General features: G+C 39.3%; 1 protein-coding gene across 5 annotated transcripts in view; it reads left to right on the top strand.

Moving 5' to 3' along the window:
* Nucleotides 1–522: 522 nt before the first annotated feature.
* The window catches only part of WDFY3 (WD repeat and FYVE domain containing 3), a 259,871-nt gene continuing 237,914 nt past the window's right edge, over nucleotides 523–22,479 (top strand). For 3 of the 5 annotated variants that reach the window (XM_089912205.1, XM_089912204.1, XM_089912203.1), the window contains exon 1: nucleotides 524–1,323. The gene's annotated coding sequence lies outside the window, so the exon portion shown is untranslated. Of the gene's footprint in view, nucleotides 1,324–22,479 lie in introns of all 5 variants that reach the window. The other 2 variants (XM_089912207.1, XM_089912206.1) reach the window with 1 other exon arrangement.

Genomic DNA, 22,479 nt, shown 5'->3' with positions numbered 1-22,479 from the left:
GCCTCCATTGCCAGAACTACAGTATGCCCCAAACTGTCCACTGGGTTGATTAGCAACAAACAACAGAGGGGCAAACTGATGATCACTAGCATCTCTAGCTTTACCAAAGCGTGCTAATTGGGTCTAAACACTTGTTTGTTAGGACTGCAAAGGTATAAGTAATGCCCTTTACAGGAAAGGGGAAAAAAAAACAACCTAAAATCTTAAGGTGACCAGCTCAAGGTCACTGAGGGAAGGCAACCGAGACTGGGCTCTTCAATGCCTCGGTCCTTTATTGGGCCGGAGCCAAACACGACACCATCCAGGAGTTTCAAAGCTGCGTAGTAGAACAGCTAGCGTGGGCAGTCCTTTTGTACTCCAGCTTGTGTAAAATTAACCCAGCCTCCCGTTCTTCCATCGCTGCCTGACAGCATCCAGCAAATGGGTGTAGGGTTAAGGAGAGCAGAACCCAGCTGTCCTTTCTTAGCTGAGTCTTTGGACTAATTGGGACCGAGGAGGGTGAGAACCGCGGGAGAGGGGCTGGGGTTGGGAGAGGGAAACGGGAGCAGCTGAGAGCAGGACGGGGGAAAGGAAGGAAGCTGGGGTGTGTACCTCTTGGAAGGGAAAGGAGAGGACAAGAGTGAAAAGGGGGGCCAAACTCAGGCTAAGAGAATCGGAGCCCGCTGCCTGCAAGAGGGGGCGAAGCCAGCTAGTAAGAGAAGGGTAAAAGCGGGAAGCAGAGGGAAGGGAAGTAAAGAAAGAGGAAGGAAAGAAGGGTTAAGAGGAAGAGCGTCTGCAATTTCTGCGGCCGGCTCAGTAGGAGGGGCAGGAAGGGAAAGAGGAGGATCCAGAGTCAGTCAGTCAGGCAACCAGCGGGAGGTGGAGAAAGCCGGAGGAGGAGGAGGAGGATTAAAGATGGCCACCAACAGCTGCGGGAAACGGCAACAGCCCCTCACTTTCCGGGATGGTCCCTGCGGGGCGGCCCGGCCTTGATGGAGAAGAGAAGCCCGAGAAGCGCCGAGGCTGAGGCGGCGGCGGCGGCGGGGACCCAGCGAGGAGGAGGACGCAGGGGAGCAGGGAGAGGGGCAGGAGAAGGGAGAGGCGGCGGCGTCGCTACCCTGGCCGCCTAGCGCCGCTGCACGCCTCGGCCGACCGGCTCCCGCACCCCGCGGCCGCAGCATCGATCCCGGCCCGAAGCCCCGTCCCCCTCAGCGGGGCTCCCGGGCCCCACCGTGGACGCCGCGCCCGCCGCCCCCTCCCCGTCGCCAGCGCGCCTCCGGCGCGGAGCCCGGCCCGCCCCGGTCCCGCTCCGGGTCAGGCCAGCCTGCGCCCACCCGCCCTCCGGTGAGTGCCCCCTGCCCGCCGCCTCCCACCCCCAGCCCTGCGCCCGGCGCGCCGCGGCCGCTTTGTTCGTAAGGGGCGGAGGCGCTGCCCACTCGCGGCCCTGCGCCTGCTGCCCCTGGGGACAGGCCGCGGCCCAGCTGCCGTCCTCCCCCGGGACCGCACTGCCCCAGAGCCACCGCCGCCGTCTCCAGGGCTGGCGGCCTGGCCTGTGTCCTCCGCCGCAGCCTGGAGAGGGCGCCGTAGCGGACGGGTCGGGGTTGGGGTCAAGGGCTGCGGTCGGTGGGGAGCGATGCTGGGGTAGTTCGGGGGGTGGGGGAGGAGGGGGCTGGACGCTACCTCCTGTAAGCAGTGGGGGCGTAACTTGGCGATACAGGAATCGGGGTCCGGTCCGGGTCCCTCAGCCAGACCCCGCGGGGTCTCGGCTTCCGGAGCCCCCCGCCCCCGGGCGCCGTCGAGCGAGGCCTCCATCCCTCGGGCGCTGTCTCCGCCGACTGCGGGCCTCTCCTGGCTTATTCCCGAGCCCTGCTCTTCCCCCCACCCCCACGCCCTGTGCTGGAAACCTTCGTTTGTGGAAGCAACCAGAGATGCTCTCGCGGAGTGTGTTTGCCCTTTTTTTCTCTTGTACGGGGGATGTGGTGGCATCGCGAACATTCACGGTTACTGTGGGATTTAAACAGCAGATGTGACCTTTCCGACCAAAAGCCATTCGGCAGACCTGGCCAGTGTGTGATCCTCAGGTGCAGCGTTTCATTGATTTTTACCATTGAATTCCGAGATCTACGGTATTAGGTTTTCCTTTTACTGAAATAATCAGATAAAACCGATTGAAAGGATGTTTACTATGTATGTGAACCCTTGCCTCGACTTCCAGTGCCTTAAAAATCGTTGTTTCCTGTGGGAAAATGGTGCTACTGCATGCGAAAAACTATTTTTTGTTCAGTGATGGGCATGAGTTGGTCAGTGCCAAGTGGTTATTGTAGTATGAAAACGAAACAATTAAAGAAAAACAAAACCTTTTGCTTTGAGATAGCAGCATATTTCCAGGTTGGAATTATTTGATAGCAGGTTTGGAACAGTTTCCACCATCAGACGGGGTAACAAATAAACAACATAAAACAACTAAAAATATGTTTGATTAAAAAAATAAATAAACTAGATGTGCTAGTAGTGCGTATGTCTAGGAAAATATAAATCTCGCTTGAAAAGAAAAATAAAACTTTAATATGGGACGCTAAGCATAGGAATCAGTTTTTTTTGATATTTAAAAATACAGACTGCATTAGACTGACTTGGGAACCCTTCCTATGATATTTGAGCATCAGTGGTGCATGTTACACTATGAACCATTCATTCTCTGGCTGGTAGAAATATAGGTTTCTACTACTAGTGTCTTTTTGTGAGTTGAAATTGATTCATGTAAAAAATGTTATGCTTCTAATTTAAAATTTCTGCAGAAAGGAGATATGAATTAGAAACATGATGTTCTGGTCTTACTTGGAAAAGAAAAGTTTTTTTAAAAAAGTAAATGACAGTGTGCTGTTTCAGTATTAGTTGGATTCTCTACTTTGACAATTCTTAAAATCCACTGCTCAACTTTGTAATTTTAAGAGTTTACATCAGGCATTTTTAATTTCATGCATGAGCTTCAGAGGGTCCTTGAATCCTTGGGAATCATATGAATGTAGCATATATTTGCATTTTCTTCTGGGGAAAGGATCCATGGAGTCAACACATTCTCAAAAAGATCTGGCTATGCAAAGAATTATGAACCACTGGATGTATAATTAAAGAATAAATCTCCTATGTTAGGAAAATTAAAATTCTTAGGATTAGATTTGATAATTTATATCTTTCACTTCCAATTATGCATAAGAAATGTTTGTTATTGATAGTTTAGCACATAGAAGTCATTTTTCATGCATTCTTATTGAAACCTCAGGAAAATGTTAATCCCATTTTACAGATGGGGAAATAGATATCGAGAGAAGCTTGTTCAAAGTCATAGCCACTGGCGGGCCAGCATTTGAGCCCAGACTGTCTAAAGTCAGAGCCAGCACTCCTAACAACAAGGCTGCACTTGGCTCTAAGTCAATGACAGCATTTGCTTGATGTTAAAATGAGTAATTGATGTTTCGTTGTAGTTGAAAAGTGGATCTGACATTGTCATAACACAAAATATCACGGGATTTTTGAGCCACTGACTCTGAGTAGGAAGAGACCTTAGTGATACTAACCTCTCTTAATGATACTAGTCTGGAATGACACTCAAAGTAGGGCCATTTCTACATTATTCTTGGCAGGATTATCCCGACCCTGTTTTTTTACTTCCTGTGATTACAAGTTCACTTTTTTTTTTTTTTTACCATTTTAATCTCTTTCTCTTTATGTGAGTTATCTATTTCCACTAAGTTCCAGTTCCCTCTTTGTATGTGTGATGCATTTGTCATCCATAAAAGAATTAAGAGATAAATGACTTCTACTCTATAATTTTTTTGTAGTCAGGTTTACTGGGTATAATTTACATGTGGTAAAAGTTTTGGCAGATGTATACAATTGGCTGATCACCACCACAATCAACATATGAAACATTTCTATCACTCCAAAAAGTTCTCTCATGCCCCTCTGTAGCGAATCTGTTCCCTCTACCTCCAGGCCTTGGCAACTGTTAATCAAATTAATGTCCCTGTTGTCTTTCTAGAATATCACATAAATGAAATCGTACAGTATGTAGTCTTTGGTGTCTTCTTTCATTTATCGTAATCCTTTTTTTTTTTTTTCAACATCTTTATGGGAGTATAATTGCTCTACAGTTGTGTGTTAGCTTCTGCTATATATAACAAAGTGAATCAGCCATACATATACACATATCCCCATATCCCGTCCCTCTTGCGTCTCCCTCTCACCCTCCCTCTCCCACCCCTCTAGGTGGTCACAAAGCACCGAGCTGATCTCCCTGTGCTATGTGGCTGCTTCCCACTAGCTATCTATTTTATATTTGGTAGTGTATATATGTCCATGCCACTCTCGTCCCAGCTTACCCTTCCCCCTCCCCGTATCCTCAAGTCCACTCTCCACGTCTGTGTCTTTATTCCTGTCTGGCCCCTAGTTTCTTCAGAACCATTTTTTCTTTTAGATTCCATATATATATCATAATACTTTTGATATTCATTAAGTTGTTGCATGTATCAGTAGTTTTTTAAATGGTATGCTGATAAACATTGTAACAGCCTGCTCTCCAAAAAAGAAAAAACAATCCCTGATTGATAGCATCTGCTAATTATTGCAGTGTGTATACTCTCATCATGGCCCGTGTTAAGCTACCTAAATCAGCTTGCAAAACTCCTGAAAATTAACAGTGGGCTTTCATAAGCTGTACCAGTCAGCCCTAGCACGCCACTAAATTTGTTCCTTTGTATTGTTGAGTAGCATTCCATTATATTGAGGTACCATGATTTGTTCATCCGTTCATGAGTTGGACATTTGAGTTCTCCGTTTTGGACGCTTATAAATAAAGCTGCTGTAAACAGTTATGTACAGGTCTGTGTGTACGACAAATGTTTTCAGTTTTCTTGAGTTGTACCTAGGAGTGGGGTTACTGGGTCCTATGAAAAGTGTGTATTTATCAATATTGGTATTGAACTGCCAAACTGTTTTCCAAAATGACTACTGTTTTGCATTCTTATCTGAAGCAATGTAAGAAAATTTCAGTTGCTCTGCACCCTTGTTGACACTTAGTATTGTCAGTTATTAAAACTTTAGCTGTTTGTTAAATGTCTAGTGGTCTCCTTTAATGTTTTTGACTTCTTAATTCCTACTTTCAATAGTATTTGAACCAGCGTAGGAAGTTTATGACAGACATTGCTAAATAATTTTTGGCCTGGTCATGATCTCAATATGAAGGCAATAGCACTTAAAGGATGTTTCTTTGAGTTTCTTATTGTACAGTTGGCTTTCATTTATTAAAATTGCTTTTATAAAAGAAAGCATCATTAGAGAATTCTGATACTTAGCTGTTAACATTTTTTAATGTGGTTTTAGAAAAAGCTAGGTAAAGTTTTGTTTCTTTAAGAAAAATTTAGAATTAAAAAATTCTCAAATGATAAAGCATTTCTTCGATTTTTACTTGGACTTAAAGGGAAAACAATAGACTGAAATAATTCAGTCAAGTAGTCTTTGAAGTCATCCCAGATCTTGTAAGGAGCATTAATCCATGAATAATTGCAGCATTACTTTTCAATATTTAGAAAGCTAATTTTCATGTAATATTACAATGTGTGTTCCCCTCTGTTAAGGTGACTTTTGAGCAGAGGTTTATTAACGCATTTAAGGGAGTGAGAGAGTTTTAGATCTGGGAGAAAAGCAGGTGCTGAGGCCCTGAAGCAGGAGGGTGTTGAAGTGTTTAGAGAACAGTAGGGGGTTGGCTGGAGGAAGGTGAGAGCTGAGGTCAGGGTAGTGGAGGCCCACGGACCCTGTAGGCAGTGTAAGGACTTCTGATCTCAGTTTGAGCCTAGAGCGTGTCCTCTGCATGGACAGAGAAATGTTCTGTTTCCTGCTTGAAGTTTCTGAAGTGTGCTACCCTCTCCTTCCTGGAAGCTGGTCCTTTTACCAGAAGTAGTACTTGGTTGTCCTTCCCCTGTGTGTTCCCTTAGCACCTTTTGTCGTACCTTTACTTAATAGCTGCTTTATTTATCTGTCTCCTCCCCCTAGATGGAGGTCCTAGATTTTTCTTTTAAACCTCTGAATTCCTGTTTCATTGGATGGATGCTTGTGGAATTATGTTGCTGAAAATGGTGTTAATCATTAAAAACTGGGTAGGAGATACCCAAGAGTATTGCTCATGTGGACGTGGATTCTGTCTGTTTTGCTGACCGCTGTACATTTAGTGCTGGGGCAATGAGCTGTGCATAATAGGTGCTCAATAAATACTTGATGAATGACTGAGTGGACATCCATGTGCCAGCCTCTGCTCACTCTTTCCTCTGCTTCCCTTGGGCAAATCCCTTAACATGTTTACCATGGGCAAATCCCTTAACATGTTTCCCTATGGCCTTCCTTCCTCTAACTGCATGCTCAAGAAATGCCAAATACTTAGGAAATTCACTCATTCATTCATTCTAAACAAATGTAATAATAAAGAAATGTAGATAATTTCTCTCCAAGCTAAATAGGATTCATTGCACAATGTTTTTGTTCATTCACACTTCTGTTTTCCTTTCTTTAATGGGAATTTTTGAGGTTACTTTATTACTGGGCCCCTGAATCTTTAATAAACAAGACACTGATTATTTAATAAACAAGACACAAGGTCTAGAATATCACTTCTGTAAACAACTGAAGCAGAAGCCCTGCAGAGTGAGAAAAGTCTAGTATAGCAATACAGCCGATATTTTGTAGTGTTTCATTTGGTTGAACAGGCAGTCATAGCTGCTGTATTATTTGACTGTACGGATGCAGAGTTTTGGGGTTTTGTGCTCACCACTGAGTTTGTAGAAATGTCAGGCTCCAGCACAGACACGCTCAACACTGGAACATCTAGTTTATCATCTTAAGCCTAGAATTGTTAACAGTAACTGCGAATCCCTTCGTCCTTACATCTCAGCCTTCCTCGTTCTGTCTGATTCCCCAGTACATGCATGTGTTTGAACCTGCAGGAGAAGGACATTGGGAGATGCTAAGTATTGCATCTGCAGAAGCTGTAAGACTTGAGGAAGAATATTTAAAGTAATGTTTTTTAGTGATATGAGTCATTTTCCCTCCATTTTTTTTTTGCGGTACGCGGGCCTCTCACTGCTGTGGCCTCTCCCGTTGCGGAGCACAGGCTCCAGACACGCAGGCTCAGCGGCCATGGCTCGCGGGCCCAGCCGCTCCGCAGCATGTGGGATCTTCCCGGACCGGGGCACGAACCCGCATCCCCTGCATCGGCAGGCGGACTCTCAACCACTGCGCCACTAGGGAAGCCCTTTGACATACCTTTGATAGGTATATCTTCAACACTTGATGAATCTGCCAGGCCCAGCTTCCTCTTCCTGTATAATGTTTCTTCCTAGTTGTGTCCCTCTGTTCTCCAGCCAGTATGGACTTCAGGGAGGCCAATTAATTTAATATTAGCCTAAGAAAAGTAGGAATCTGATACACAGTCATTATCTAATATTAGAAAGTCGTACCAAAATTATTTTGTATTTGCTATTTTTTCTTTGGGGGGACAACTAGTTTATCTGCACAGAATCTTTTAGGTTTATTGCCTTCCCCTAAGTAAAGCATCCACTAAAAAACAGCATGTAAGTAAAATTTTGCTTTATAAATTATATAACTTAGGAGGTGATTAATTATTGTAAATATATAGGACTCAACACTTTAAAAAGAATCCCACAAGTATCTTCTCAAAATATCCAGATTTCTTAGTACATTTTGAGTGTTTGAGTTTAGAGAAGCAGCTTACTTGTTTTAATTTCCCTAACATTTGTTCAAACTGCATTACCTTACTGATATATTTTTTAAATTTTGAAGAAATTATAAACTCACAGTAAGTTGCGAAAATAGTAGAGTCCCATGTACCCTTCACCTATCACTCTTGACCAGTGGTAATATCTTACATGACTATAGTACAATACTGATTTATATACTTTATTACTAAAAGCACAGTGATCTTGCTAGCCTTGAAAAATGTTGACAAATACAAGAATGTTGATATTTTTGTTCTCCCCAGAGAGTGAAGAGGTTAGATTCTATACTTTGTTTCCATGGGCCAGCAGACCAAGGGTCTGTTCCTTCCCTTAAATTTTCTGTGAAAAGGGCAACAGGTAACTACGCAAATGGCTGTAAGTCTTAAGAAAATAAATGTTTACTGTCACTCCTAGGAATTCTAAGACTTCATTATCAAGTGAAAGAATGATAATGTTTTTTTATGTTTCCCTATTCTCTTTGTCCTAGAAATCCCTCAGTAAATTCATAATCAGATCTTCTTGATTAAAGCCTAGGTTTCTCTGACTCTAAAGCCCAAGTTCTTTTCCTGTGGCACACTGCTCATTAAAACACAGTGATTTAGATGATAAATGCCACAGTTAAGTAAACAAGTATGAAATAAAAATAAACTCAGTTATTTTTAGAAATATCATTGTCGATTGATTGCCTAATAATTTTATTATATTCCACTTGCTCTGGGAACCTACTTCTTATTTCCCAAAATGATAATACACTGTAAGTAGATTCTCAAATGATGCTATAATGTATATTAATAATTCTATACTCTTTTCCTAATTATTTATTAAATGTTTTATTGTATGCTGTCCTGAGTACTCTGGTAGATACATGGATGTTTTAAGACATGCATAGTCCTGCTCTCAATAACTTTATAATATAATGGAGATAAGATGGATGCATAAATAATTGAACAGTATGTGATTAGTCTGTCTGAGGGGTACAGAAGTTCTATGGATACTTAGAGAGTAGAAAGATTACTTTTAGTTGAAATGCTTAGGGTAACCCTAAGATGAGGTTTGATCTGAATATCAGGTGGATTGGTAGAAATTCCTTGGTGAAAACTGTGAGATTTACTTATATCAGAATTACAGAAAATTATAAAATCAATCGATTTCACCATCAATGAATCAGATGAGGTCTCTTGGGAAAAAATTAGTCTGAATTTATTATTTAAGTAATGAAGAAAAGGAATAAGGATAAAGTAAAACATTTAGAAGAAAACATATTTTTAACATGAAAACCTTAGCTTTGCTCCTGAAGCATTTTACAACTAGGTCACCATGAAAATTGTACTAAATATGACGTCCCTAGCATGTATTCTTTTTAAAGATAACTTGATCTGTTGGATTGATGAAAGACATGCTTTATGTATTTCATTTCATTTGCTAAGTCCAGAAATAAATTAGATGAGTTACCTCTTTGGTCAAGATGAAAACTGATTTGTTGCTGTTTTATTATTTCTGAAGTCTGACCAGTGTTTAAAGTATTTTTATTATCTCGGAGTTAAGTAGCATTGAAAAAATTATCTTGACATTGTGAACTTCAGCATTGCTAAGAGGTAGCTATTGGTGGTGGGCTTAAAGCAAAGGCTGGAGAAGGAAGGGAAAGGACAGTGTGGGTGAGTGGAAACACCATGAGGGGGGAACAGGGAGAGAGAGAGAAAATAAAGAGTTCCCTGTAAAAGGGACTTGTTCTGCCCAGGTCATTCAGTCTAGCAGATGCTGACCTATACCTAGTCAAACCTGGAGCATTTCCGAAAGCTCGTTTCTTCGTCAGACTTATAAAAGAGCAGAAAATGTTGAGTTTGCTTCAGTTATACAATAAATATTAATGAAAAATGGTGTCATAACATGCATTTGTATTCTCTGCCTCCTTTTCCACAGAGACCTAGATTTAAATCTGAATCACCAGAGTAAATAAGTTCAGTGATTCCCAGCTTGAGTTAGGTTACATAACCACCACATGTGTTGGCATAGGTGTTTATACTTTAAGGAGGACATGGGGAATCCTGACACGACATGGCAGCTGCGGAAAAGGCATTAAGGCCACCATAGCACCAACATGCACTTGTGTAGTTGGGAGAGGGCAGGGGGAAAATGTGCTGAATAGCCTTTCTGTGATGTCTATTCATAGCTAGGGGTGTTGTGTCTTTCTTAGAAAGCTTATTCTTTCTTTTCTTTATGGATTTTCATGAACTCTGATTTTTCTCAGCCTAATGCATTGATCAGAAATGAGCCATTTTTTGACTGCTGTTTGCCAGCATTAAGAGATCTTTAAAAGGATCTCCATATTCTAACCTTTCTTCTTGCTACTCTGCTTGTTGACACCCACTTTAGTGCAGAATTTAATAGTTGCTTTGCATATCCTAATGTCATCCAACAAAGCATCATTCCAGTCCAGTGAAGTTCTGTTCAGTGAGTGCTTTTTTTTTTTTTTTTTTTTTTTTTGCGGTACGTGGGCCTCTCACTGTTGTGGCCTCTCCCGTTGCAGAGCGCAGGCTCAGCGGCCGTGGCTCACGGGCCCAGGCGCTCCGCGGCATGTGGGATCTTCCCGGACCGGGGCACGAACCCGTGTCCCCTGCATCGGCAGGCGGACTCTCAACCACTGCGCCACCAGGGAAGCCAGTGAGTGCTATTTTAATGGAAGAAGACTGATTGCATTTCAGGACCTAATTGTTAATTTGGTCTTGTTAGTTAACATTAAGCAAGCATACATTATAGACAGTAATCACACCTGGATGTGCTTTCTTGTGTTTTGTTAAAGTTTAGAAATGCTCTTACGTGATTAACGTAGTGGTGACACTGATTTGTATTAAATTTTTTTATCTCATTTTTCTAAGTAGCAGAGTTAAGTACTATGCACAGGTTTTGAGTTAGACTTGCATTTTGTCATCAATTATCATTAAGAGATCAATAAGAAAGTCCTGTTTTTATTTAAAAAAAAGTTTAAAGATGGCAGAGTGACTAGTAAAAAATGCTATAGCTTATTGGAGTTACAGTTAAAACTAAATTTCATTATTATTTTCCTCTTGGGACTTCAAATCACTAGAAAATGTCTATGAACAGCAATTTAGAAGATAAATTGGCCAGATGACTGAAATAGAGAAGTCCTACCAATGTAAACAAGTAGTAAGGTGAATTTTTAAAAGATAAATATTAAGCATAGTGTTTGAGGAAAGTGTTATAGTAATATTAAGTTAGAATAGAGGGAAATAATTACCTGGTGAATAGTTAAAAGCAGATGAAATTAATCCATCATGTGAGCTGCATTTTGCCTTGTGTTTATCGACTAGTACGGAGTGTTTTGGGGAAATGGGACTTAGGACTCACAATATACTTGGTTTTTTTCGAGTAAGGTCCTGCCTGGCAGTTGTCATTCCACAGTGGCTTTATTACACTGTAAGATGAGTACATTTGACACTGTTTTACTAGCCATCTGAATCCTTGATTTGTTTTGTTTTTTTTTTTTTCATTCAACAAGAGAATATTAACTGTCTACTTTGGGTTCTGAAAATAATAAGATGATAAGATACTATTTCTCCATTCAAAGAGCTAGTAAACTAGTTTAGTTTATGAACAGATAATTATTAAATAATGTGGTAATGACATCTGCTTTGAGGTTTTATTGGCTTTCCTTTCTAGCCACAGTATTTGGAGTTCCTTATTATCCATTGTACTTGTTCTTACTGCAGCCCTCTTGGCTTTTAAGAGGCCTGAGGTAAATACACATAGCTTTTTCCTTGAATCTTGGGCTATTTTGCAGTTTTTTGTTATGTCCATAATGATCCCATTTGTAACTTGATCTTTAGTTAGGAATCAAGGTAGAGAAAGCCAGGAGGGGAAACACCTTTAATGAGGATATACTATTAATAACAAAGCTAGACTTTGGAGAAAATAATGGGAATCCCATTTTTTGGCAATAGATGGAATTAGAAATTTAATCATGTTTCATAAAGAAGAATTTAGCATTGATCAAAAGAGATACTAATTTATATGATTAGATGTATATACTTTATTGCTTTGATGTACCTTTTTTGTTTTGTGTCAAGAAATTTCTGCTTGAACTCTTGGGAATGAAATGGTCATTTCTGTATGCTATAATAGAATATAGTTATAAAATGTGATTGTTTTTTTTCTCTAGTTTTAGAAATTATAATCTGATGATGTAAAAAAAATTTTGGCATGTAAATGTCCAGGATTCATATGATGTTATTTTAATATCACTGTATTACAAAGTTTCCAATTCATACCATTTAGAAAAAATTTCTCATTTGTTTATTTGTTTGGTTTCTAAATTATGTTAAGTTTGTATACTTTTACCATATCTCAAGATTTGATAGAGTTTTATTGTATTTGTGATATGACAGAGCATGGCCAAGTTTTAGAGTAGGGCCGAGCTTACTGTTATACAGGACAGACTAGAATGAGTCCACATTTGAAAGATTGCTGCATGTTAGAGCCAATCTCACCTAAACTACAGGTGTTTGAGAAAAAGTTCTCTTTGGTAGCCCATGTCAGGGATTGAACAGGCAGAGAACAATCTGTACAATCTATTGCTAATGGGAATTCAAGGTGAAGAAGCACATAGAATTGAGAGAGAGAGAGAGAAATTAATGAGTGAGTTCATAAATTTATACATATATTTATATGATTGGCTGCCAGAGAATTTTGTCTGGGTACTGGACTCTAGATAATGGCCTGATACCAGTCCTTGGGATTGGGACTGATAATCGAAAGTAGGCGTCCCAGTACTAGGAAGACACCAGGCAGGGACCAGACTAGGAATCTCCAGAAGTGTTAGAACAGAGGTCTAATTACAATAACTGAGGTATAAACAGGGCTAGAACAGCAGAGAGGGTAAGAGTAGAACGCAGTGGGTATCAGAACAAGCTAGGAACCCTAGTAATCTAATCTGGGATGTAAAGGCTGGGTGAATTAATGTTAATAGTGACTTGATCCAGAATTGAAGATTAGGGCTGAAACTGCTTAAGCATCCCTTGTCAGAAGTCTATATCTAGGATATAAGTGACTGGAGAAGCAAGGCACATGGAGAGCACAAACAGACTAGGCTTGAAATTTTTTTTATATACTATTGTCTTTTAAGGACAGAATTCATTTCCATTGTTAATCAGTAATCATTCACTTTGCTTTGTTGGCACTAGTATGGGATCACGAGATGCAGAGAACTGCTGACATTTCAGAGTAATGTCTTAACACGGAACTGGTGCTAAAATGAACAGACTGAAGCTTTGGGGTAAATGTGCTTTCTTGCAAAATAGGAAGATATGAAAAAGCACGTTAGGCATGAGAGTTCTAATGTCACAATTCTGAAGGCAAAAGTACACTATGTTAGTTTAGTTTTTGAGCGGGCTAAGAGGAAGCAAGGAAAATGTACGATTGTGATAATTTGACGTTAAAATGAGAACCTTGCATACCTTTTTACTTCCTAGAAGAAGTCAGTAGCATTTTGGGGTTTCAGTCAGCAGATACTCACCAACTTAAGGGGGACCAAAAGGCATTTTTGGAACCCATACTGGAAATTGATGAATGGAATGAGTGGGGCTTGAACAGAAGAAACCAGAGCAGCTCTTGGGAGCTCATCAGCAGTTTTTATACCTTCTTTCCAGACCCCTGCCATTAATGTGACTTCACTGTAAAGATTTATTCTCTGCCTTGCCTTTTCAATTTTTATATTCCAACAAGAAATTATTAGATTAGCCCTTTTCAGCTCAGGGATCTGTCTCCTAGAGCCAGAGGACCCACGGTTATGATGTACAGTCGTAACCCCAGGAGTCTGCCCCTGTGTGGTGGGGACCATCCCACAGAAAGAGAAATGGAAAGCCAGGCAGCCCTCCTAGGGGGTGTTTAGAAGATCTCACCCATTAGTAGTTTAACTACCCCCTTTCCTTCCCTTCTCTTCTTTCCACTCACTTCCCTCCCCACTTGTATAAATGTTGAGATAACCTTGCTATATCCCATCCATGGAGGCAACTTTTCTAGTGGGAGAAAATCTAAATGCAAGCTGAAGTGCCATATTCAGAGGCAGTACCATAGGGCTACTGATTCGGGATGATATCATGCTGCCCCTGGTTCCACTGTGATTCTATCTTGATATTTTACAACGTAAATTTAATTCCTGCTAACTTGCCATCTTCATGATTGGGAGAAAGGAAATAAAAAGAAAATGTATTTAAAGGGAAAGATGGGGGTACTTACCATCTACCAGTGACTAGTATGGAAACTAATGGTGGCTACAATCCTTAATATTGTATCAGTGCACACACCCTGACCTGTTTCACTTCAGATTTCATACCTTCTGTTAGCATCTCGGCTTATCAGGGCTATTTTCCTCACAACCTGACCCAGTCCTTCATTCTTGAAAGCGTCTGAGCCCCTTGTAGCTCTGACTGTATGGTATTGTGATAGGCTTCCACTAACCTTAACACTGCATAGTACTACCAGAACTTACTCCAGTGGATTCCCCTGAGTTCTTCTCATGGTCTTCCTAGCCCCCAAAGGTAGAGTAGAAACCTCTCTTCCCTTGATAGTCATGGACAGTCATTCTTAACCCATCCTGTAGCCTTCATTTTCGTTTGTTTTTCTACTGTCATGAAGAAATCAAACTGAACATGATAAGCTCAGCTTTCAGTGGAGTAAAACAGTTATTCTGTCTCCTGGTAGAAGTATTTTTTTTTTTTTTTGGTACTAAAACTTCTAGGTCAGCAGATTCCAGAGTTCATAAGATAAAAAGCAAAACTTTGAGAGCAGAAAAGACACCACTCCACTATTACTGTTTGGTTCCCACATCCAATATATTCTGGAGATGGGAGACAGCATATTTTGGTAGATGGTTCCGAGCTCATTTTGTATCCTGCAGGACAGCACCCAAAATTCAGAAGTTTTTAGCTCTGGCAATAACTCTTACATCAAGCTTCTATAATCATTGCTTCCTACTGTGGGGACACCTGTGTCTGAATAAGAGTATTTGATAAGATTAATCAGGCCATGTGCATCTACCCATTGCCATTTGAAGTGAATTCCTGGATCAGACGCCATGTGATTTATAGGAAGCATTCAGTTAATCCTGCATAGTGGTGCTGGCAGAGGCAAATTCAGAATTGGTGACTCTCACAGCAAGGATCGCCGTCACCATTTCTGTAATCCAAGGGGCTTGATGCCTGCTAAGAGGTAGTGCCTGTGGGGGACTCAGGCAATTGGCTTCTCAATAGTAGAGGCAGTGAGGTCAGTCTTAGTGAGTCAATATAATTGATCCCTTGAATAACTGCTTCTCCTGCCAGCTGCTTGTGGTTATTTTCATGAAACCACTGAGCAAGGACTAGGCTGGCTAGAGAGGGAGTATGACTTGATCTATGATGAGGGTCATCTTGTCCACCCGATTATTAACAGGCTTTATATTTTGATTTGTTTGCATTGATTGACAATGGCAGGGTTCTGGTGAGGAATTTTTTTTACTGCGGTTCTGTTGTGAGAGGTTCATTCAAATAGCCATTCCCTAAATCTCCCTATTAGTTTGATCTTTTTCTTTAAGGACATTGATCATGGCACAGAAAAGGGAAGGATTGTAGGCACTCTAGCTACTCTTAAGAAGTGTCTACAACAGAAATAATAATATATTCTGTAAGTTCCCAAAACTTAAGCAAGATTTCAAGTCACATCCAATGGCTCTGTTAAATTTTAACATATTTTTGTCTTACTTGACTCAAATCTTTTCCCCTTTTGATTTCATGTTTTACAGGTCCTCAATCATAAAAGCCTCATTTAAAAACTTTAAAAAGTTTTGGTTAATAGAATTTTAAAATGTCATATATCCTGTATTTGTGATGGCATGTGTGTGTATGTGTGTGTACCTATATATACTCATTTGAGCAGAGAAAATGTCTAAAGACTGTTAAAGACTATCTTTGGGGCATGGGTTAGGGCAAAAGAAGAGTTGGTGTTGTGGTGGAGAGCAGTATTATTGTATCGCTTCAAAAAATGTGTTCTACTTGACATTTCATATTCTACTAAGCGTGTATTTTTATTAATATGAAAAATGCCAACATATGATTTTTGTTTCTTATAATGTTAGGAGAGATAATTTTGGGATGATTAAGGACTAAAAAATAGTACTTACATATAAAGCTATCTGTGCTGCCAACAAAAGCATATGAAATTTTTGTTTAAATTGAAGTACAGTTGATTTACAATATTGTGTTAGTTTCAGGTGTACAGCAAAGAGACTCACCTGTGTGTATGTGTGTGTATATATATATATATATATTTCAGGTTATTTTCAATTATATGTTATTATAAGATATTGAATATAGTTCCCTGTGCTATACAATAAATCTTTGTTGCTTATCTATTTTAAGTATATGTAATGTTTTAAATTTTTTTAACATATGTATTTGACAATCAGATGCTTATTGAAAGGCATTGCATGAATTAGTTTTTTATGTAATTACACTAAAGTTGAATCTCTTTGCTTTTCTCATCAACATAAAGTTTCCACTTAAAACTGTAATTGACAAAAAGTATAATATATCCTAATCTGAAATGCCTAGAATTCAGAGGTCGAATTGCAATAAGGAATTGCAGAAGAGAGGCCTTCAACACATTATTTTCCTTTGCTAATTTTAGTTTTCATGCCTGGGCATCTGATAGGATCCGGATGCTATGAAGGGCTCTTAAAGTATATGGATATATTTTCTAGTTTTTAGTATTTGCAGACCATTTTGTATCATCTTCAGACTACTAGTTGATGATTTTGTCACCTTTCAAAGAACCATCCATTATCTAGCTCCCTCTTTCTCTTTTTAAATAAACCTATTCCTTTGAGTATATACATAAATAAAAATGAAGAAATTGTAGGTGTACAGCTCAATGAATTTTTTCTAAATGAACATTCTGTACCATTAAAAAAATGAAAAGGTTAGCCAAAGACTGGGGAAAATATTTGTAAAACATATATCCAGCAAAGCATTTGAACCACAATATCTTAAGAACTCTCATAATTTAATAATAAGACAAAGAACCATGTCAAAAAATGGGCCAAGGATTTCAACAGACATTTCACTGTGGGTATATGAATGGCCAATACATACCACATAGAAAGATATAAGTACATAGAAGGATGCTCAACATCACTAATCATCAAGGAAATGGAAAACTTCCCTAACATGGAAAAGGAAATAGTCACCCAAGTCCAGGAAGCACAGAGAGTCCCATACAGGATAAACCCTAGGAGAAACACACCAAGACACATATTAATCAAACTAACAAAAATTAAATTCGAAGAAAAAATACTAAAAGTAGCAAGCGAAAAACAACAAATAACATACAAAGGAATTCCCATAAGGTTATCAGCTGATTTTTCAGTGGAAACTCTGCAGGCTAGAAAGGAGTGGCAGGATATACTTAAAGTGATGAAAGAGAAAAACCTACAACCAAGATTACTCTACTTAGCAAGGATCTCATTCAGATTTGATGGAGAAATCAAGAGCTTTTCAGACAAGTAAAAGCTAAGAGAATTCAGCACCACCAAACCAGCTTTACAACAAATGCTAAAGAAACTTCTCTGGGCGGGAAACACAAGAGAAGAAAAAGACCCACAAAAACAAACCCAAAACAATTAAGAAAATGGTAATAGGGACATACATATCAATAATTACCTTAAATATAAATGGAGTAAATGCTCCAACCAAAAGACACAGACTGGCTGAATGGATACAAAACCAAGACCCGTATACATGCTGTCTACAAGAGACCCACTTCAGACCTAGGGACACATACAGACTGAAAGGGGATGGAAAAAGATATTCCATGCAAATGGAAATCAAAAGAAAGCTGGGGGCTTCCCTGGTGGCGCAGTGGTTGAGAGTCTGCCTGCCAATGCAGGGGACACAGGTTCGTGCCCAGGTCTGGGAAGATCCCACATGCCGCAGAGCGGCTGGGCCCGTGAGCCATGGCCGCTGAGCCTGCACGTCCGGAGCTTGTGCTCCGCAACGGGAGAGGCCACAACGGTGAGAGGCCTGCGTACAGCAAAAAAAAAAAAAAAAAAAAAAGCTGTAGTAGCAATACTCATATCAGATAAAATAGACTTTAAAATAAAGACTGTAACAAGAGATAAGGAAGGACACTACATAACAATCAAGGGATCAATCCAAGAAGAAGATATAACAATTATAAATGTTTATGCACGCAACATAGGAGCATCTAAATAAATAAGGCAGATGCTAACAGTCATGAAAGGAGAAATCAACAGTGACGCAATAATAGTACAGGACTTTAACACTTCACTTACACCAATGAACAGATCATCCAAACAGAAAACAAATAAGGAAACACAAGCTTTAAATGATACGATAGATCAGATAGATTTAATGGATATTTATAGAACATTCCACCCGAAAGTGGCAGAATACACTTTCTTCTCAAGTGCACATGGAACATTCTCCAGGATAGATCACATCTTGGGTCACAAATCAAGCCTCAGAAAATTTGAGAAAATTGAAATCACATTAAGCATCTTTTCTGACCACAACGCTATGAGATCGGAAGCCAATATCATGAAAAAAACAGTAAAAAACACAAACACATGGAGGCTAATCAGTGCACTACTAAATAACCAAGAGATCACTAAAGAAATCAAAGAAGAAATAAAAAAAATACATAGAAACGAATGACAACGAAAACACGAGGACCCAAAACCTATGGGATGAAGCAAAAGCAGTTCTAAGAGGGAAGTTTATAGCAATTCAATTTCACCTCAAGAAACAAGAAAAATCTCAAATAAATGATCTAACCCTACACCTAAAGCAACTAGAGAAAGAATAAAGAAAACCCAAAGTGAGTAGAAGGAAGGAAATCATAAAGATCAGAACAAAAATAAGTGAAATAGAAACAAAGAAAACAATAGCAAAGATGAATAAAACTAAAAGCTGGTTCTTTGAGAAGGTAAACAAAATTGATAAACCCTTAGCCAGCCTCATCAAGAAAAGAAGGGAGAGGATGCAAATCAATAAAATTAGAAATGAAAAAGGAGAAATCACAACTGACACTGCAGAAATACAAAGGATTATAGGAAACTACTACAAACAACTATATGCCAATAAAACGGACAACCACGAAGAAATGGGCAAATTCTTGGAAAGGTACAATTTTCTAAGACTGAACCAGGAAGAATTAGAAAATATAAACAGACGTATCACAAGTAATGAAATTGAAACTGTAAATAAAAATCCTTCAACAAACAAAAGTCCAGGACCAGGTGGCTTCACAGGTGAATTCTATCAAACATCTAGAGAAGAGCTAACACCCATCCTTCTCAAACTCTTCCAAAAAATTACAGAGGGAGGAACACTCCCAAATTCATCCTTAAAGCCACCATCACCCTGATATCAAAACCAGAAAAAGATATCACAAAAAAAGAAAATTATAGACCAGCATCACTGATAAACATAGATGCAAAAATCCTGAACAAAATACTAGCAAACAGAATCCAACAACATATTAAAAGGATCATATACATCATGATCAAGTGGGATTTATCCCAGGGTTGCAAGGATTCTTCAATATATGCAAATCAATCAGTGTGATACACCATATTAACAAATTAAGGAATAAAAACTATATGAGCATCTCAATAGATGCAGAAAAAGCTTTTGACAAAATTCAACACCCATTTATGATAAAAACTCTCCAGAAAATGGGCATAGAGGGAACCTACCTCAACCTAATAAAGGCCATATATGACAAACACACAGCAGACATCATACTCAGTGGTAAAAAACAAAGCATTTCCGCTAAGATCAGGAACAAGACGAATGTCCATTCTTGCCACTCTTATTCAGCATAGTTTTGGAAGACCTAGCCACGGCAATCAGAGAAAAAAAAGGAATAAAAGGAATAAAAATTGGAAAAGAAGTAAAACTGTCAGTGTTTGCAATTGTCATGATACTATACATAGAAAATCCTAAGGATGCCACCAGAAAACTACTAGAACTAATCAGTGAATTTGGTAGAGTTGCAGGGTACAAAATTAATATACAGAAATCTCTGGCATTCCTATACACTAACAACGAAAAATTGGAAAGAGAAATTAAGGAAACAATCCCATTTACCATTGCAGCAAAAAGAATGAAATACCTAGGAATAAACCTGCCTAAGGAGGCAAAAGACTTGTACTCAGAAAACTATGAAACACTGATGAAAGGAATCAAGGATGACATAAACAGATGGAGAAGTATACCATGTTCTTGGATTGGAAGAATCAGTATTGTGAAAATGACTATACTACCCAAAGCAATCTACAGATTCAGTGCAATCCCTATCAAACTAGTAATGGCATTCTTCACAGAATTAGAACAAAAAATTTTACAGTTCACATGGACACACAAAAGACCCCGAATAGCCAAAGCAATCTAGAGAAAGAAAAACGGAGCTGGAGGAATCGGGCTCCCTGACTTCAAACTATACTACAAAGCTACAGTAATCACGACAGTATGATACTGGCATAAAAAAGAGAATTATAGATCAATGATACAGGATAGAAAGCCCGGAGATAACCCACACACATATAGTCACCTAATTTACGACAAAGGAGGCAAGAACATACAATGGAGAAAAGAAACCCTCTTCAATAAGTGGTGCTGGGAAAACTGGACAGCTACATGTAAAAGAATGAAACTACAACACTCCCTAACACCATACACAAAAATAAACTCAAAATGGATTAAAGACCTAAATGTAAGACCATACAGTATAAAACTCTTGGAGGAAAACATAGGGAAAACACTCTTTGACATAAACCACAGCAAGATCTTTTTTGACCTACTTCCTAGGGTAATGAAAATAAAAACAAAAATAAACAAATGGGACCTAATTAAACGTAAAAGCTTTTGCACAGCAAAGGAAACCATAGACAAGAAGAAAAGACAGCCCTCAGAATGGGAGAAAATATTTGTAAATGAAACAATGGACAAAGGATTAATGTCCAAAATATACAAACAGCTCATGGAGCTCAATATCAAAAAAACAACCCAATCAAAAAATGGGTAGAAGACCTAAATAGACATTTCACCAAAGAAGACATACAGATGGCCAAGTGGCACATGAAAAGTTGCTCAACATCACTAATTAGAGAAATGCAAATCAAAACTACAATGAGGTATCACCTCACACTGGTCAGAATGGCCATTATCAAAAAATCTAGAAACAATTAATGCTGGATAGGGTGTGATGAAAAGGGAATCCTGCACTGTTGGTGGGAATGTAAATTGATACAACCACTATGGAGAACAGTATGGAGGTTCCTTAAAAAACTAAAAATAGAACTACCATATGACCCAGCAATCCCACTACTGGGCATATACCCTGAGAAAACCATAATTCAAAAAGAGTCATGTACCACAATGTTCATTGCAGCCCTATTTACAATAGCCGGGACATGGAAGCAACCTAAATGTCCATCAACAGATGAATGGATAAAGAAGATGTGGCACATGTACACAATGGAATATTACTCGCCATAAAAAGAAACGAAATTGAGTTATTTGTAGTGAGGTGGATGGACATAGAGACTGTCATACAGAGTGAAGTAAGTCATAAAGAGAAAAACAAATACTGTATGCTAACACATATATACGGAATCTAAAAAAAAATGGTACTGATGAACCTAGTGGCAGGGCAGGAATAAGACGTAGATGTAGAGAATGGACTTGAGGACATGGTGAGGGAAGGGGAAAGCTGGGGTGAAGTGAGAGTAACATCGACATATATACACTACCAAATGTAAAATAGATAGCTAGTGTGAAGCAGCAGTATAGCACAGGGAGATCAGCTTGGTGATTTGCGACAGCCTAGAGAAGTGGGATTGGGAGGGTGGGAGGGAGGCTCAAGAGGGAGGGGATATGGGGATATATGTAAGCATATGGCTGATTCAGTTTGTTGTACAACAGAAACTAACGTAGAATTGTGAAGCAATTATACTCCAATGAAGATATATTAAAAAAAAACAAACAAACATGAAGATACTACTGTACACCCACTAGCATGTCCAAGAATCAAGTCTCACAGTGTTAAGATTGATGAGGATGCGGAGCAACTAGAAGTTTCCTCTCATACATTGCCGGTAAAATGGTATAGCCACTTTAGCAAATAGTTGGTTAGCTTCTTACACAGTTAAACTTATTCCTTATGAGCTGTAAATTCCATTCCTAGGTATATATCCAAGAGAACTGAAAGGATATGTCTGCAAAAAAGCTGATTTTCATAGCAGCATTATTAAAAATGGTTTTAATTTGCTTTTCATGAGTAAGTAATGATATTTACATCCTTTCATCTGCTTGTTTACCATCTACATCTGGTTTATTTTAGAAGTATTGACATCTTTTGCTCTTTTGAAAATTAGGCTTCTTGGGAATTCCCTGGTGGTCCAGTGGTTAGGACTCTGCACTTTCACTGCCGAGGGCGCGGGTTCAATCCATGGTTGGGGAACTAAGATCCCACAAGCCACAAGATGTGGCCAAAAAATAAATAAATGAATAAATAAAATTAGGCTGCTTATTTTATTATTATTGAGTTATAAGAGTTCTTTATATATTTTGGAAATACCGGTCTTTTAGCTGATATTTGTTTTACAAATACTTTCTCCCATTTTTAAAATAGTGGCTTCATT

This window comes from Delphinapterus leucas, chromosome 5, assembly GCF_059928025.1.
Source record: "Delphinapterus leucas isolate spDelLeu-1000000601 "Yukka" chromosome 5, BTC_Dleu_Yukka2, whole genome shotgun sequence".
NCBI lineage: Eukaryota > Metazoa > Chordata > Mammalia > Artiodactyla > Monodontidae > Delphinapterus > Delphinapterus leucas.
This window is presented reverse-complemented; position numbering and strand designations above follow the sequence as displayed.